Consider the following 6000-nt stretch of genomic DNA (forward strand, 5'->3'; position numbering starts at 1 on the left):
TAGTGGCTAATGTGTCAAAATAAAATTGAAAACCGTTAACCTAGTGGTTAATATAAAAAGTGATTATGATAATCGTTATGCATTGTTCTGTGGTGCATACTATCAATGGTCAAAACAAACTTGGTGACTTGGAATAAACCAACTGGTTCTGTCTTGTTAACAATATAATTTTCAATGTGACTCTGTGATCATTCCTTATTGTTATTATAAATTGGTTATTGCAATCTTATTGGTTGTATTTCATCATATTCTTAGTTCATAATTTTCTTGATACATATGAACTTTGTGAAACAGCTCTTGTTTGTGAATCTGACAGTTGCTGCGTCGCTGTTGACCATCTGTTCTCTGCCAGGGATGTGTCCTTCTGTGGTGACCTGCTGTGTGTTGAACGTATCGTACATTCAGTTGATGTTTCTGTGAGCCTGTCGTGTGGCAGTAAGACAGTAAAAAGTAAATAAATACATAACAATTTGGACAATGTGTGTTCAGAAGTCTCTTGGTCCACAGGTCTCATTTGCTATGTGTCTCTTCTTGACGATGCAGTCGGGAATATTCACTGGTCGCCGTCCATTCCCTGTCAAGGGTCACTTGTAGCAGTTAACTATAGTGGTCTTGCAGACTCTTTTCCTAGAACCTGTGTTGTTCTCCACCACCATCACATGTCTGCCACTGTGCTCACGCTTGGCCCCTATCAGGCCTAGAGACATGGTGGTCAGGGCGTTTTTGAATGTGTTGTGCTGGTTTCGCTGTCCTCTCCTCGTCATTGCGGTACCACTTGATGGAGGGCGAGGGCCCGCCGGTGTAGTGGCTAGTCAGTAGGACGCTCTCTCTCACACGGATGACAATCTTGTCATGGGAATCCACCTTGATGGTCAGGGCTTTGGTTCCCATCTGCAGGTGATGGGTTTGGTCTGCCGTGGTCTGCAGTGCCGGGGTGGAGGCCGTCAAAGGTTGATCTCCTCTTCGTCAGTGTCTCCTTGGTCAGTCTCCTTCGTGGTCCCCTGCTCCACTTTCTTGGGGATGTCTGTGGGCTGGGTTGGATGGCGGTTCTCCCACGTTTGCTGTCGTCGTTCTGGTTGTGTCCGCAGCTCCTTGGCGGCGTCCCTGGTGGTAGTATGCTGTCGTGGGTCGCTCAGGTCGCTGGGTTGTGTTCCTCGTCCTGTCCTCTCACCAATTCGTGATCTGAGGATGATAAAAACTGCCTTAGAAAACTCCTCACATAAATGATTCAACGCCTTTCTGCTACAGAGGAAAATCATTTAGGGTTAATTCAATTTATTGTAAATAAAATCACTTAATTGAAAATAGGAAATGCAAGCCAATTGCATTAGCAGTGATTCCTTGTGTCAAGAAGGTCACATTCACTACAATCTTATCAGATCTTGTATCTAACTAGATCTTACAGCATTAGGCATTTAAATAAAATTAGTAAATGAATGGCCAAAGTCTTGAATCAGATCAAATAGTCTGTGGTGTTAAATTGAAGTTGATCTTACCTCAGGATGCGTTGGGTGTGCCTCAGGATACTTACCTCGCCACGACTTCTCTGGCGTTATTCACGTCTCAGTGTGGCTCATCATAATTTAGCATGGGGAAAAAACATAAAATCTAGGTATTCAGTTAATTTAGCATGAAAAACAATCATTCGTTTTGTCATCTAACTCTAACTAACCTTACTGTCATGCATTTGTCCTAATAAACTAACCTACACTGTAGCACTCAACACTAATAAAACTAACCTACACTGTGGCACTCAACACTTTGATGAACATTGTTACTCAGCTGATAGAGTTGTGTCCTTTTTGATGTCCTGTCATACAGTGTCAGCTAAATGATCAATGTACGTGTATACCTTGTACATTTAGATAATTGTGTTTCAATTTTGTGGTTGATATTTTGCAGTCATGGAAATGTATTAGTTGTTAAAAGAATAGTCTAAGGAATAGTCATGCATGTTATTGGTTATAAACAGAGAATAGAAGGAGGGGATTGTAAGTAAAGTTGTTTTCATCATTAATCTTTCATCTCGGGCACTTCTCTAATTCATGTGCCTCTTGAAAAGAGATGATGAAAACGACTGGTTAGTTATTGTTAGTATGGGAGTTAGGTAGATTTTCATAACTGCAAATTCATCACCTGTATCTAATTCATGTTAATTAAGTGGTTCTCTGTTGCCATCCACCGCCAGGTGAGTTCATCAAGTCTGTGGTCACGAGTGTAGGCATTTGCATTGCTTTGTCTCCCAAGTGCCCACTCTGAAGAAATTTACATGTGGGTGTTTGAATGTAGATCCGTTCCAAATGGCCAATCGATTGTCTCTCAGCTCTGCACTGTCTCTCGGTTGACTTGCAAATTGTTGGATTTTCTGTCTTTTGTGATACAATTTGGGTGTAGTCATGCACTGTTTTGCATCTCGCCTCAGAGCCAGATCTGTAAATACAAACACATGTTAATTTTCCACTCTTTTCTAAGACCATCTGAGTGGGTTCTCCTTGATTGTCTGTGAGCTTAACAAAACATCAGCTATTTCTCATCCATCCCGTTCTAGGATGTAATGCTAGTGTTATCATTTATCAATCATATCGCATATGTACACAAGCATCATATGAATGTGGAACCACACATTTTGAATCATGTTTAAAATGTCTTACAATGGAAAGGGCTAGTTATCTTTCATTGGTTCTTTAGATAAACACATTAACTCAAGTGAATATAACCTAAACATCTTACTTTTAAACATGATCTATGTTGTTTGTGTCCAAGTTTGTACTTTGCTGTAACTGAGATGATAGTTGTGTATATGTACAGTTTCTACGTCAAATGACTCCCTTTTCTTGACTCCTTTTGTATCACAAACAGTACTGAATTTGCAAATCTGGTATGTCATAAATGTACAGATGTAGCAGTACTGACTATCTGTATGTCATGTATGTCATAATATGTCCTGATAAATTGAAAATGGGGGACCCTGATGTAAACAAATCTGGTATTGAAAATGGGGGACCCTGATGTAAACAAGACTAAAGTCTCTCTCTGGTCTGCATCCCCTTAACAATTGTGTGTTGAGCTGTGCTGTATTGTACCTATTCTGCAATCTGTTAATAAAGTTTTCAATCAATCAATCAAAGCATCTATATTCATGATTTTCATACTCACCGGGGAAAGCTGTTTTTGTTGACGTTGGTTCCTGAGGCTGTAGCACGTTACGTGTCGTTAATGCAATGTTCGGTTCGTTTCTCCGGTGGTCTGGGATAATGCAATCCTGGAAACACTCTTCTGCATCTCGCCACCGCAACTCAACACTTTCCAATAGCAGCGCGCACATACATATACAAATAAAACATATACTGCACGTGGATTTCATATACCTTCGGCCTTGGGCATATTAAACTTTACGTTTGCCTATGGATAGTTTAATATAAAATCATAACTTAACGGCGCGCATAGCGTCACGTCATTGCTCCATGCGACGTTCGTGTGTTCTCATTCGCCTCGGAAATAACGCTTTGCAATTCATACAGTATTTTTCCCACGAGCTCTCAATAGCCTGGAATTCCTATACCAGCGTTTTGTTACCGAATGAACGCGCCTGTGCATATGTGAAACGTAAACAAACTGAAACGATAAAACTATACTTCCCCAAATGGTTGTTCCCGTGGGCCGGTTTTGCTGATTCCGGAATTACTATCCTAGTTTGTTCCCGTGAACTGCACTTCAATGTTATTCTTTGTATAACGGTAACTCGTCTCTCATTGCTCGTCGCGCTATCCGCAGCCGGTTCTTGGCTCAATAAAGCAACGCGACGGGTCCTATAATACTTGTGCACATACAAACGAGACTTAAACAGACAAACAAACATTAATACATATAAGTTAACGTGTGTATATATCTGACTGTATTGGATCGCTGTACGTTTAGTCGGCCAACATCTGTTGCGACAAGGCATTTATCCCTTGATTTAACTACACATCGTTATTAAAGTCATAGCGACCGAACCTGACTTTATAAATTTACCAGCGATATATTAGATTATATATACCTTTTAATCACACTCACGGTCCCTTCGACCTGCGACTCGTTAAATGTACATTCACGTACTCCCGAGACATCGCCGGTCATCTTCCCGCTATCTGTATAATCAATTGGAATTCAATCCAAATACATCGTTTTCAGGAATGGAAGAGATTGTGGGCTTAGTTTGAGGTTGAAACAATGAATATTATGACGCTACTCTGGTAATTAATAGGTTCCAATAGAGTAGCGTTTTCCAAGGATATCACATCATAATAAGCCCACGTTTCTTGCCTTGTTGCCTATATTTTAGCCTGCATCAGCTAGACTTGGGTTAGCAAACCAACAACCTTATTTTGTGCCCTAACTTTCGGTTTGGCAACAGCCAAATCCGGGAATAGCACAACAACCCATCCTCTCAGAACATCTGTCCAGATAAGGACCCAGGTACACGCGTTTCCCCGGTACGATTCTCAATACAGATCAGATATATTAATGCACATTATTCTTACTCAGCCATGATCTCAATATTTGACAACATTCTGTAATATTCACCTGGCACAGAGAAAAGCGGGAAGGTTTTAATTCCTTTCCATACATTTTTGGTCGACCAGTCTATTATACTCACTTTTCTCTGTATAGTTGAAATGATACAGCACGCCGGGAGGACGCAAAAAGTCCGTCACAAGTTCGTAGACGCCAATTGTGGGATATTTGTAGATATCCTGATGAAGAATGTCTCAGTCAACCGAGGCTTGGATAATAACAAGGTTTATTAACCAAACAGATAGAATTACATAGAGAGAATGGCTGAGGGTTTCCCCCCAGGTGATCAGCTGAATTTACCCAGGTAAGAAGCCCAGGATAGATCTCGGGAGGAGACCTATATAGTTAACAGGGGGGGGGGTGTGGTCCCATTTGATAGGTCAGATGGGGGGGGGGTACAGGTAATGGGGACACAGGGGAGGGGAGTGTCTTATTCCACAGAGAGGGGGGGGGCACAGGTAAGGGGATATAGGGGAGGGGAGTGTCTTATTCCACAGAGAGGGGGGGGGCACAGGTAAGGGGATATAAGGGAGGGGACTATATTTACTTGAGAACATTAGATATTATACCACAGTTGTTATGATAAGCTGGCCTTATAGAGTGAGATTAGACGGATCCCAATGGCCCCGAATGTGTTAAGTGAGCGTGTGTTATTGAATTGATTGATTGAACATTTGATTAATGTCCACCTTGTTTCGAACTGGTTATGCTTAGGCCCTCTTTCGAAGTCGGTTATGCTTAGAGTTTGGAATCAGGGCTGGTGGTCTATCGCCCTGCTCTAAAGATAAACTCTAAGCATAACCGACTTCGAAAGAGGGCCTAAGCATAACCACTTTGAAACAAGGCGGACATTAATACAATTTTCAATCAATCAATCAATCATTCCAATAACACACGCTCACTTCATTCTTAGATGGCATGCACCTCCGAGCTGCTTCAAAGCATGCCGTTTAACAGTGAAGTGAGCGTGTGTTATTGGTTTGATTGATTAATTACTTGAAAATTTTATTAACAGTGAAATGAGTGTCCTTTTGACGAATGGCATCTAACAACAGACTTCCCACGATTTATATTTTATTCCACAATGAGTCATGACCAACCAATTACATAATCCAACATTGTGTAAGAAACTAACACATTCCACGTGACAGAATAGTTTTTGAATGAGTCGTTATGCCGCTATCAACGCATCCATTCGTAAAGATTATTGTCCGCCATCTTGGTTTCATTGCTAAAAACTCGAACTGGCGGAGTGGTTGTTATTCGGTTGTGGGCGGGTTCTAGGATCACGAGCGTGTGTTATGATAAATAACAACGTCTAACTTGACTGTTTCAGAACCAAGACATTTGCATGCCATTGTATAAAGAGGCATACGCCACTTCTCATGCAACATGTGTGATCTATAAAAACAAACTTGATGGGAGAACGTGCGCAACTGTATG

Source organism: Notolepis coatsorum, assembly GCF_963971535.1.
Source record: "Notolepis coatsorum genome assembly, chromosome: 8".
Classification (NCBI taxonomy): Eukaryota; Metazoa; Chordata; class Actinopteri; order Aulopiformes; family Paralepididae; genus Notolepis; species Notolepis coatsorum.